The sequence below is a fragment of the Danio rerio genome, chromosome 3, assembly GCF_049306965.1.
Source record: "Danio rerio strain Tuebingen ecotype United States chromosome 3, GRCz12tu, whole genome shotgun sequence".
Lineage (NCBI taxonomy): Eukaryota > Metazoa > Chordata > Actinopteri > Cypriniformes > Danionidae > Danio > Danio rerio.
The window spans coordinates 32,112,350-32,126,261 of record NC_133178.1 but is presented as its reverse complement, the minus strand read 5'-3'; the positions used below and the strand labels follow the sequence as shown (position 1 = coordinate 32,126,261).

Sequence of the window (13,912 nt, the reverse complement as noted above, 5' to 3'; positions counted from 1 at the left end):
GTAAGAGGACTAGAAAAAAACATTATTCAGTTGTTGGGTATTATTTTGATAAAATACACAAAGCTTTAAGGGAGACATTCTGAGAGGAAAAGGTTTTCTTTAGGCACGTAGAACAGGCATAACAGGTTGCCACCAAAGAACTGATGCTTTGACGAACTGGAAAGTGTGATGTTGCACGTCAACTGTGGTTATCACAAATCAAATACCACCTGCATGCCTCAGATTTCACACCATATTGTTACTTTTCAAAAAAATTTTTACCTTCTCTGTGTTTTCATTCACAGATGCTGACAAAAATGTGATGCGAAATCGAGAGATGTTTTTGTTTTGTTCTATAGTTCTACGTAACCTTCATTCAGATTAAAGTTCAATGTTTTTTGTCTTTTATAGCTCACCCAAAAATGAAAATTTCCATGTTGAACGACCAGCAACTGAGTTCATTAAAATAAAACTTTCATTTTTAGGGGAACTATCCCTTTCTCTGTCCTCAGTGGATGAAGTTCCTGTTTCTTTGAAAGCTTTATTGCGTCTATAACATATTAAATTACTTTAATCGTTTAGATCAGAGGGGCCCAAACATTTTGGTATGAAGGTCCAAAACCCAAATATCATTGAGACCCATGGGCTGAAGATAAATATACCAAACTATTTTACATTAAAGTTGGCCATGGGTAATTTCCTGATTCATAAATACAAGACATTTCTTTGAATCATATTAGCCGCACAACATTTTATAGCTTGTTGCACTGAAAACATAATCACATTTATGACACAGTGGAGTTCAATGCTGTATATTAGTCAAGCTGAATCTGCCTTTGCCTTGATTCACTCACCAAAGTCTCTGCATTGTCCTCTATCTGTCAGTCAGGTGACAGTATGTACATTTTTAAAAAAATCTGATTTAAATTGAAACATTTATTTTACGTTTAACTTTTTTGTAGCTTAACAATGAAACAGATTAAATTTAAAATGACAATATAATTCATAAAAAAAAATTCCTGGAGGGCCGCAACTCTGCATAGTTTAGCTCCAACCACCTCCAACTCACACCTGCTTAATAGTCTCTAGTAGACTTGAACACCTTGATTAGTTGGATCAGCTGTGTTTCACTAGAGTAGGAGCGAAACTGTGCAAAGCTGTGAATCCAGTTTGAGATCTCCAGGGTTTCTCAACCACAATCCTGAAGGACCACCAGCTCTGCACATTTTCCATGACTCCTTGACCAAACACACCTGGTTCAGATCATCAGCTCATTAGCAGAGACTGAAAGACCTGCAATGGGTGTGACAGACAAAGGAGACATCCAAAACATGCAGTGCTGGTGGTCTTCCAGGAGCATGTTTGAGAAACACTGCTCTAAACCATCCCTATCATTCCTTCATCTCCTCTCGGATGGAAGAGTGTATGCTAATTATTCCTCTTTCTGGTTCTTTATATGACTTCTTATCTAAACCAGAGATGCCAAAACAAGGGCCAGTGGGCCAAAGTTGACCAATAACTTTCGATTTGGTCCACCGGCCCTAGATAAAAAGTCATAGAAAGAACCAGAAAGATGAATAATTAGAACACACTATTCATTAGGACTAGTGGCCAATCTACAGAGGGCAGAGAGTTTTAAATTTATTTCCAATAGCAGCTTCTCTGGCTATTTCATAACATTTTATAAATATCACTTTTCTTTAACAATAAAAATAATAAAAATTAAAATACATTAACAGCAATAAATAATAGATAAGATAAAAATGTAAAAGTTTTTAAGGTTTGCTTTTGATAAACATTCTGCCAGATTTTATTCTAATTTACAAAGGAAGAACAGAGGAACTTCAGTCTTAATATATACAATTCAAATTCATTTATTTATTTTTTTCGGCTTAGTGCCTTTATTAATCAGGGGTCGCCACAGCAGAATGAACCGCCAACTTATCCAGCATATGTTTCATGCAGCGGATGCCCTTGCAGTCGCAATCCAGTGCAGTGGGAAACACTAACACACTCTTGCATTCTACAATTCATATGTATATTAAAGGAGCAGTAGGGGATCTGCCTAAATGCTAACTGTTAGCATAATATCTTGGAAACACAGTCCCTCCCCTGTCGTCAAAAGCCACAACCCGCTAGTGAGGTTCAATCGTGCTTCTGCCATAAAATGTAAAATGAACTTGCATATGAGCTTCAGACAAGCTGTGGAAGAGCTGTTCACTGTTCCTGTTAGTGATCTTCCAAAAATATCCAGCTGCAACCTCAACCCCCATCAGATTTTTGAATTTTAACAGATTTAGGGTGTTTTACATTTGTCTGTATATTTTTAAGTAGTAGATATTAAATAGTATATATTCAGTCAGTCCAGTTTAAAGCAGAATATGGTCTTTTGTAATCTCCCTGTTGACCTGTGGTCCTCTTTGAATCTTTGTTAAAAAAAAAAAAAAAACATATAGATAGACAGACAGACAGACAGACAGATTAGATAGATAGATAGATAGATAGATAGATAGATAGATAGATAGATAGATAGATAGATAGATAGATAGATAGATAGATAGATAGATAGATAGATAGATAGATAGATAGATAGATAGATAGATAATTATATATAAATAAATTGAAATAAAATTACATATTTTTTTAGAAAATTAAGATAATAGAAAATAACATAAGGAACAACAATTTTATTTAAATTTATAAAAAATTGTATAATATATTTTTGTTGTTTTGTTTGGCTGCGTACAGGAATTACACTTATTACTAAGCTTTACTTGCAAGCTATTTCAGACTGAATATTAAAAGTAGCACGGTAAACAATATAGGGAGCACGTTACAGCTTGTCGTTGTTAAAAAATGAACCAATGTGAAAATAAAACTAACTTCAACTCTAATTAAGTAATGCAGGCTTGGTGGAATAGCACTGTTTAACGTCAAAGCAGTCAAATACAGTAACGCTACACTTTATTTTTCTCCTGTTTGGTTTACATTCAGTGGTAAAAAATAGTTCACCCAAAAATTAAACTTGGGAAGGGGGCTCAACAAAATCATCATGTGTTCAAAATAAATAAATAAATAAAAAAATACATTTTTGTCTTCACGTTTGTAAAAATGCATACAGGGTGTGTGTATTGTGAACAAATATTTTTTTCTGCCAAAAACATTGCTTCATTTACCGTCATTTCAGTTTTTATGTCTAAAGCCTAAGTTGATTTAATTTAAGTGGCATATTAACAGGCATCTATCAGCTAATACTGACGCTCAGAATCATTTCCGGTTAAAGCAAATGTTTGCTCTTCATCAGAAATGCACTCAAGCAGGGTAATGCGAGCGCTCAGAGCAGTGGGCGTCCATGTGTTGAGATATGATAATCATCACAGATGTGCCGTGAGGGGCAGGTATAGAGTCGAGACCAGAGCAGACGCTTCACTGAACCTCTGGACAAATCAAATCAGCGCACCCACTGCCAGAGGAATACATCTTTATTACTAGTTCATATCTATCGCTGTGGAGAGCGCGATGGGCCACATTTGATACTTTCGTCATGTGACACCCATTGCTTCAGACTGTCATGGACCCTCATAAAGGCTAAACTGCGAAATGATCTAATCCAGACCAACACGACTCTTCGCCACAGCTGATTGCGACAATTATGATTTTTTTTCCCCCTCTGATATGTGCAACACTCCAGGGGCGATTAGAACAATTTACAAACCTGCTACTGATGTCGCAATTTTTTTATGTTTAAGCCAATAGTAAATCAAAAGAACACAGCTTATTTTCTTATAGCTTCATTCTGTTCAAGCCTCTTTCTATCACATACAATAGGTTTTGAGTCATAAATATTTAAATGAGCATGACTCACCCAACCTTTAAAGTCAAATGAAGTCAAAATGTACTCTTCTTATTTTTATATTTATATAATAATGCTTGTTACAATTGATGTATCTACCCACTTCATTATTTTGTAAAAACAATTTGCCCTTATCTTTAATCAAATACAAAACCTTCCTTACACTTATTACACATTGAGCTGTATATGAAAATGACTGTAATTTGGTAAAGCATTTTTTCCCCTCTAAGTATGATTTAACTGGTTCAATCTATAAATTTGTAATCAAAAATAAATGATACAAATTTATAGTGGCCAAAAACAAAATTACAATTACACAAAGTAATAGTATAGTTTAATATAGAGACACTTAATCATCAAATAACAAAAAAATTATAATTTTGCTTTGGACCAACCTAACAAATACTATCATTTGTAATGGCTAAATTTGTTAAATGCCATCAAATTATAGCTTTGAATGGTTGAATGGTTTTGGATGAAAATGAAAGCTGCTGGTTTTAAGTAAAGATTTTACTTTGAGAAAAGCAAATGCTTTTTAGTTTACATGGGGGATTTTTTTATTTTTATTAATTTTTTTTTTGCTTGAAGGCAAATGGAATAGAACAGGCTATAATCAGAAATCATCATTTTCAATTAACCCAATATACAACTGAACATCGAACACTCCCAGTTGTCACTGGGCTGGTACCTTTTCAAAAGGTACGCATTTGTACTTAAAGGGTCCTTATTGGTACCTTAAAAGTTTATATTAGTACCTACGAATTTTACGAGAAACATTTTTGTATTTTTTAGGTACAAATATGTACCCTAGAGGTGATGATATGGACCATGTTGGTACAAATTTGTACCTTTTGAAAGGGTACCACCCCAGTGACAGCTTGCGTACCTTGTGTGAATGAAACTAACTTTTAAATGGTCTTTCTGAATAAAACAGGCCAACAGTTTAATGAATTAAAAACAGCTCTGCTATTACATATATACCAACAGATATACTAACTACACTAACACACAATATTGTCAGTATATGTCCAATGGATCATATGTAAATGGCTTGGGGCACTTTTAGCTGGTCAAACTTGGATGTAGGGCTGTGCGATTTGTGGAAAATATCTAATTTTGATTTTTTTAACAGATATTGCGTTTTCAATTTGATTTACGATTTAATTTTGTAGTCAAGCTTCAACTTAATCTGTATCGTAGCTGTCGTAGTGTTGGTTAAAAAAAAAAGAAATGAAAAGATATTAACTTAAACATTTATTCAAATACATTTTGAAATATTCAGAAATGAAGCACTCATTTTTCTCTAGAGCATGTCACTGTCACTGGCAATACTTTTAGTTGACTTTTTAGCCAGACACTCATCACTCAATTGTGCTCACTAAATTGGCTAGTAAGACTATCACACACAGACAGCAGTCATGTATTTGCTCTAGGCAGGGGAAATTAAATAATACAAAAATGTTTCATTTCGCAGCATCTTGTGATTAGCTAATCGCAACCTTTCAAATCGCGATTGCGATTAATCACACAGCCCTACTTCGAGATATTAAAAAAAGAACATTAACCAGCTTAAAATGTTGTTGTTTTCAAACAATATTCAAGAGACAGCTGGAAACTCTTTTGAGCATATAGCATATAATTTTGGGTGTACTAGTTTTTGGACTGTTATCTTTGTTAGATAAGCTCCAGATTTGGCTTTAGTACTGACTAATCTAATGTATATGCATAAATATAATTTTTTATAGCTTACTATTAAAAATATCAATTTTAAAGATAGATTTGTGAAGGGTGTGCTTATATATGTTGAGCACTGTACATTGATAAAAATCAGTTTTCTTAATTGATGCCTATTGTGCCTTCTATTTTACTAACAACGGCTGAAAACTTTTACTAGCATTTCTAGTGACTATTTGCCTCTTTATGATGAATCGCTTGTTCAATCCCTCATTAGTACATCACTTTGGATTAAAGGGTCTGCTAAATTAGTAATTCAAAGGTACGCTTTGCTTCACCATGTATTTAATCTTAATCCTGAAAACATCAAAAATCATCTGCTAAATGAATACATCCAAATGTTGCTTCACCACATATTTAATCTTAATCATGAAAACATGATTTTAGAAAAAGTTATAAACTCTTTTTGTCTAGTTAAAATGGGAAATGATAATAAAAAATGTTCATATACTGTAAAACCCAACAGTCAACTTTATCAAATGATTGGAGTGTAGTTAACTAAAAATTTCCTGAAAGTTAAGTATACTTATTTAAAAAGAGTTTTGAACTCAGTGTTATAAGTAAAGAGTTAATAAAATACTAATTTCTTTAACTTAAATGGAGTAAGTTCACAGTACTCATATAGAATATTTTTTTTAACTCAAATGGTTTGTAGCAATCAGTTTCCTCAAACGGTTTAAATTGCCTTATTTGCTTTTTCAGTACTTGGTTGGTTTGAGTTCTCTTCATTTATTGGGTTTCAATGTGCTCAAACTGCTTCATTTACCCATATAAATTAAGTTCACAGTTCTCCTTATAGTTTTTTAAGCTTAAATGGTTTGTTGAGTCACTTTGAGACACTTTAAAATTTGTGTCTATCCTGATTAAAGTAAATTTAGCATAGATCTTGACCTACAGTACCATCATGTTTTTTATTTCATAATGAAATCTTTTACTCTCGCCAGAAGACACCTGTTTTTTTTAGCAGCAGCAGTTTGAGTGGAAGAATTAACATTTTGAAAGCGTGACTTGTGCCAGGGAAGACTGCTGGTAAACTCAAGCTGCTGTTGCCTGCTGTGTTCAGTGTAGGGTTGTAACGGTATGAATTTTTTACGGTATGATAATCGTCTAAAACAATACCACGGTTTGACGGTTTCGCGGTATACGGTATGTTACAAATGTTACAAAATAATAGAACAGTGAAGCAAATTTGACTTTTTCCAAATAATATATTTTTAGTTACTATAAACAACACCACTTACAAAGAACAAATAAAAATAAGAAAATAATAAATAATGTGTCAAAGTCCAAATAAAGTCCAAATAAACATGGTGCAAATCCTCAGTAAAAAATAGATATAAATATTTACTATACTATAAATAGCTACATAACGAAACTAGATTCAATATGGAACATCCTTAGGTTTTATGTGCCAGCATGGATATGGTTGTCTATCGATATGGATTTGGATGTGGTTGTCTGCAATGCAGACAAACAGCTGCACCTTCATTTGCGTCTTTTGAAAACAGCAAGAGCAGCAGTTCGTCTTTGCTGTGTCACTGTTTTGTCATGTTTCTGTGCTGCTGTGCATGCAAAAGTACTTAGTATGAGAATTATTTCATGAAAAACTTTTTTTTTTGCGTTTTATTTAGCCGCGCATAAATGTATGCCTATCTCTCATTCCGTGTTGTTCTAAAAGCTTGGTCCACAAACAAAAGCGAAACCTATGCTTATTGGTTGTGATATAGCGAGTTTGAACCAATCTGGGCATGGAGGAGGGACAATGCATCAATGTATCATGTCTGATTTGTCCGGAGACACAGTGACGAGCGTTTCTTTGTCAAATCAGCGTTGTCAAATGTTGATGACGTAACCGCACTGATTCCGGAGCCTCTGACAGTCCGCGAATGTTATGTTATATAGATTATAAAAAGCACTGGAAAGCTGAGATTCTCTTCTTTATGCCAATCTTTGAATTGTATGAATCGGATCAGCGGATCAAAAGTTATTAAACATTTAAGAGCAATACTTATTTTTAGCCGCGGGCGGCTGTCTCGGTCTTTAAGGGTTAAAACCGTTGATATGCAATTGTTCATGGTATGATAATCGTGCACGTTCAAATCGTGGTAAACCGTCATACCGGTATATTGTTACAACCCTAGTTCAGTGTAAGTCTATCTGAGCAAATCAGAAAAAAAGACAGGGATTCTGAAAAAATGAAGACTCTTCCTGAAGATGACAGTATAATAGGGACAAATGAACCTGCCTGAAGTGGTTCAGTCGATCTGATGTGCCAGAACAAATTCTCTAGCTGATCAGCCTCAGTGCCACAGCCTCAGGTGTGGCCAATAGGACAACTAAACTGACCGCATCTCAAAAAGCCACTGCCACTGAGGGACTGATGGCATATAACAAATTCCCTTAAATTGAATAGATAGTTTACCAGCATGACTTTTCTTCTGCAAAATATGAATTTTGTTGAATTTTTGTTTTTGATATACTTATTTACATACATACATGTAAAGTTTTCCATTGATGCATGGTTTGTTAAGACAGAACAATATTTGGCCGAGATATGACTATTTGAGGGTTCAAAAAAGTTAAAATACTGAGAAAATAACCTTTTAATTTGTGTAAATTAAGTGCTTAATTATAAATATGACTAATTTAAAAACTGAGTTTTGATATATTTACAGTAGGAATTTTACAGACAAAATGTTCATGGAAGACGATCTTGATATACTAATAAATTATGGCATAAAAGAAAGATCTATAATTTTGACCAATAAAATGTACTTTTGGCTATTGCCATAAAGACATAATACATAATATAAGACTTGCTGCAACACAGACTCACTACAATTCATAACTTTTCGATATATAGACATACGATAATTCGTAAGATCTTATATGTACTATCTAGTGCGATTTGCTTTTCCCCCAATGACGGTTGGGTTTAGGATCAGTAGTTGGGTGTCACACTTCCTTTTTATAATCTTACATTTTCCTATGACTGAACTTGTACGAATTCGCATGAATTAGCTACTAAACTGACAAAACGTAAAATGGTTACGTTTCCTCATGAGATCAGACTGGGTCCACAGTCACACATACAGATTTCCCTCCAATCTTTCAGGCGTGAAAAATAAATATTTCTGACTTGTCATTTTCTGCTCATAAAAATGACTGAAAATAATAATAAAAAACTGAAGACACATTGAAGACATTATTGAAACAAATGAACATACTCAAAAAAAAAAATTAGGGGAGAGCGGGAATGAAAGTAGCATGGGACGAAACTAACAAATCTATTTTCTCAAAGCCCTAAAAACATTTGCTTTCTAGGCTATAACAGCACATTCAGCATGCAACCCTTGATGGAGCTGCCAAATCTCACCTGATTTCAGGACAGTGTCCCGCAGTTTGGTTGGAACTTCAGTTTTTACGTGCAGAAACTAAATTATTGCAGCGGTCCTTTTTTTCTAATTACAATTTGGGTTTCTTTTTTCATGCATCACAATAATGATCAATCTACAGGTTATTTAGTGCAATAACACATTCTTAAGTTTGCATTGTCTGAGTTTCTCAGTTTAAAAGTAAATCAGTTTTAAATGGCAAAAGTTCCTGTTAGAATAAAAGTAACACTGCTGTTTATGTTCCACTGATAATAGACTAGCCTTATTTTTCACTTTGATAATAAAGTTTGCAGTGTTTGGATTCAGATGTTTTATAAAAAAAAAATGCATACTGCTAATAATAACAAAATATTGTCAAAAAATGTAGAAAATGTCAACATTTTGCATTGTTGGTTTGCTTTTGAAACATTTGATGGGAATGAATTTAAAATGAAAATGCAGTTTAATACTTTTTTTTTTGCAAAAATAAAGGACAAAATATGTTTGCAGTGAGCATTAACAAGGTCATAGTCAGATGTATCAGTAGTTCTACAATTGTAAAATAAATAAATAAATAAAAAAAGCTTAAAATTGTTTGAGATACTAACTCTTATCTGATTTTTTAAAAATGTGCTACAATCTAGTTACAACATCATTTCAATTACACGTATTATAAGTCACTAGCCAGTCCTGTAATTTCATTCTATGGTTGTAGTATGATAATGGAATGGCGTTTTTACATTTTCCATTGTTACACCCTATTTGTTCACAGGTGGTCCAGAAATAGCCAGCGCTCAAATCACCTCCGTTACTTTACTGAGCTACTGAGCAACTAATTTTTCCCTTCAAAGCATTAGCCATGGATCACAGAAAGCCAGCATCAGTGGCTGGTGAACCAGTGCTCGACGAGGTTAAACAGAAATGTCAGACCTTCACACCATCAAGAGGAAATGACTGGGAGAGAGAAGGAAAGCATGCTTTTAGAAAAGATTGATGGATAGACACATGAGAGCAGCTCTACTGGTGCATTGGGGCAGAAGACATTGGCCGTCTGGGGAACAGGTCTTCTTCTCCCAGTGGCACTGAACTGCCCAAGAAGACAGTGGGCTATCATTAGTGCTGGGTGGAAATGGGATCGATATTTACCTGCTGGTGTGGGTCTACACCGGCTGTCTCCTTATCCAAGTGATTGCCCACAAGGATTGTTTATCACTGTTTTGAGTCATCTATAGTGCTGGAGGCCAAACAAGACCATTATAGTTTGTGAAGAGGATTGGACAGAGATGTGCACCAGCTGAAAGCGCCCATTAAAAAGTTTTATTTAAGTGTGGAGACACTAGACACCACCTATCTTTTTTTTTCTAAATTCAATAATATGACCACTATCATAAACACATTATTTGGGTAATTGGTACCACAATCTATCTATCTATATACTAAATTGTAATACATATTTACTTTACTAAAACACGTTCAATGTTTCATTCTGCAGTAATTTGACAATGAGCATAAACACTCATGTTTATCAATGAAATTCAGTTCCAGAAACTATATATGGGCAAAGGGTTTAATACATTTTCCTTATTTATTGATTATGAAGGTAAAGTATGACAAACTACTAGCCGAAGCCATGGGGGGGATCAGAAAACCCACCCCTCATTGACAAAGGTCCAGAATTTGTCCCATACATGAGCTCGTTTGTCCTATTTTGACTGCTATGCCATCATAACTAGTGAAAATAACAGAAAAAGGCTTTTAAAAAAGTGGAATCTTCTGTTGGCTGTCGCTTCGGCAGGACTTCAGCTAATAAGTTTTGGTCAAAGTTAACAAATATTTTTATTTTACAATCTGACTTTCACTACTGTATTGTTTTTAAGAAAACAATTGACAAGTGACTTTTATTCAAAATTTTGGACCTTATTCTTGAAACAAAAAGAAGCACTAAGAGTGGACCATATTAAAAATAATTTGAATACTATTTTGTCTGTTGTTGTCATCCATGAATTTTTTAATGTGCTTTTTTTTTACAAGAGAGGCTAGAAAAATCATGAAGATCTACATTAATATTATTATGTTTTCATTCATTTTTTTATTGAAATGGCCAAATTGTGACTGAGGAAAGTCGAATGTGCTGGCCAGTTTGTTATTTACCTTATAAATGACAATAGACTACAGTTTTTAATTAAAAACTTTAACAGATTCTATTTTTTTTATTATATATGATGTAATACATTTATAAAATAAGAATAATAAGTATTTTTCTTTTTTTTTATTCTAAATCTTTAGGAAATATTTTTGGAACATCAAAAAGTGTGGTTATTTTGACCATCCGACAAGCTAATCCAGCTAAAAGTTGTTTGTAAAATGTCACTAAAATGCAGTATTTACATCCCATTATTAAATAGAACATGAGGTGAATAACCGTAAAAAGGTCCAGTTTTTGAGGAAAAAGAACCACCCCTTTCACCAGGCAGACTTCAGGCCTGATATCAGATGTTATTGAAAATTGGAAACCCACAGGGTTTCACCAAGTTAAATTAACACTTTTTAAGACATTTTTAAAAATATTACGAATGAAATTTTACACTTTATACAGGGCTAAATGCTAAAGATTTTTTCGAACATCCTAGTTAGAAAAGATTGTCACTTGCCCTATCAAAAATATTAAAAATGAAAACATTTAATAATACAATAATAATAATTTTGTTAGAATTTTTTAAAATAATTTTCAAATATATATTCATTAACAAACCTTAAACCCTTACCAAAAATAGAACAAACATAACTGTCAGTTACTTCAGTCTGCAATAATAATTTAATAAAAAATATAGGTCAGGTCAATATCCTCAGCAGCAAATAAATGGAGAACTTTTAAGCAAATGTTACTGTAAGGAAAGTATTTAAACGCTACTTTTAAATAAAAAGTTTTATTGGGATGGATTGTTGGTGATTGTGTAGGTGTTAATGACCACATTGGTTAGCTATACATGAACAAAGGAAAATTAAGACCTGTTAAAAAAGATTTAAGACCTACAACATAATATTTCAGTAGATTTAAGACTTTGTAAGGCCTAAAATGTAGCATTTGACATTTAAGACCCTGCAGATACCCTGATCAAATTCCACTCTGATATCGCTTCAATATCACTTTTGCCCACTCAAAGACAATTTTGTGCTATTTCATCCTCCCAAAAATCTGGTAAAAGCAGCGATCAGTCTCGGGTAATGGCAGCTGTTGAGACAGGAAAGTTGAGCAATTGCCTCTATTTTGTAACTCTCTTTCTCTCTCAGCTGAGATATTATTTCTCATTAACGGGAAGCAGATCAAAAATCTGTATGCCGCTGACATTTAAATTAGTCAGGAGACATTTGTGGTTTCCCTTGTGCACTTCCTCCATCTTGTTGCCTGAGGTTGCACACATCAAATATTAACCGCTGTGTTTTGTACCTGCGCTGAAGCCACAACAAATGGTGTCCCTCTGGCTGAAAATGTCAGAGAAACCTTTACTGGCTCTTATTTAGCTCCTCCTGGGAACTGAATGTAATGGCAGCGTTTGGCCTCTTCATCTCACGATTTTCTGGTGTCAAATTCCCCTGCTGTCCATTTCTAGAATACCTTTTATAGCCAGCTGACTGTTTCATCCGGAAGCCTTTCATCAGCTGAACTTTTGCTCTCCGGCGTCTTGACTGGATTTAGGAATTGTCAATAGATCTTGGATGCCCCTCATTCTTCATTTCAAAGAAATAGTCCTGTGTCAGGTATAATGAGAAGGAATAAATCACAAACTATAATTGTAATGTCGTGCTGTGATTAGTTTACTTGTAACCTCCATGCTGGCTGAAAGTCATTATGGTGGTTGGTTAGTCATTTTTAATTAACAGCCACCACAGTCAGTAGCTATCAGACACGAAAGATAAAACAAATGTAAAAGACTACAGTTTAATATAACATTAATAAGACAAATGAATACATTCAGAGGTTGTAATTAATTCTGTACCTTTGTAATTGAATTTAGCTCCACACAGGACGGGTGCTTCGACATCTCCATAAATAAGCTGACGTGTTTGACAATACCGCGCTCGCGTCATGACAAGTGTTCTAAACGTGACGCTTAGATTAAATTAAATGTACTTCAGCTTTTGAAAACGCGTCGGCTTACATAGCGTTTTCATTCCGTTACTTCTGGGATTCTCGTTTGATGTTCAAAAGTTAAACCTCTCAAAATTAACAAAGCTCTCGTTTCCGGGGTCCAATGCTTTTGTTGTTGTTGTTGTTGTTGTTTTACACACACACACACACACACACACACACACACACACACATATATATATATATATATATATATATATATATATATATATATATATATATATACATACATACATACATACATACATACATACATACATATATATATATATATATATATATATATATATATATATATATAAAAACACGACTAAATGACGTATTCAATTGCCGTGACGCAACATTCGAAAAGTGATAATGACCTTTTTTAGTTTAAAAAGACACAACAGACGAGTAAAATAGGTAGGTTGTTCCTCAATTGGTCCGATTATTTTCTCTCAATCATGTGTCTATAGCGCCATCGTTTGTCATGGAATGCTAATTATAACGAGGTTTACAGGTGCTGGAAATCCTTGAAAATGCTTGATATTTTTTTTTTAAATCTACTGTTTTCTAGGTTTTAAAAGTGCTAAAATTCTGGATAAAGTGCTTGAAACTGGTTGAAAATGTCATTTTGTTACTGCACTTTATCTTACAAAATATTTATTCATTATTAACTATTTAAATAAATCATAATAATAATAAAATTCAATACATATATTTGCTTTTGCATAAAATGAAAAATCTTAAGTCTGTGCATTTAGCTGTGATCTGCCTTTTAAATTTATTTTAAATTTATTTATTTCCTTTTTTATAGAAAATCTGTGCCTTTGAAATTTAAAA

At 33.6% G+C, this 13,912-nt stretch overlaps 1 protein-coding gene across 2 annotated transcripts in view; it reads right to left on the bottom strand.

Moving 5' to 3' along the window:
• The window catches only part of mpp2a (MAGUK p55 scaffold protein 2a), a 75,568-nt gene extending 62,373 nt beyond the window's left edge, over positions 1-13,195 (bottom strand). The window contains exons 1-2 of one of the 2 annotated variants that reach the window (XM_073942303.1): positions 12,939-13,195; positions 12,389-12,690 (exon numbers count right to left, since the gene is read on the bottom strand). The gene's annotated coding sequence lies outside the window, so the exon portion shown is untranslated. The remainder of the gene's footprint in view (positions 1-12,388; positions 12,691-12,938) is intronic. The other variant, XM_073942300.1, reaches the window with a different exon arrangement.
• Between the last annotated feature and the right edge of the window lie 717 nt (positions 13,196-13,912).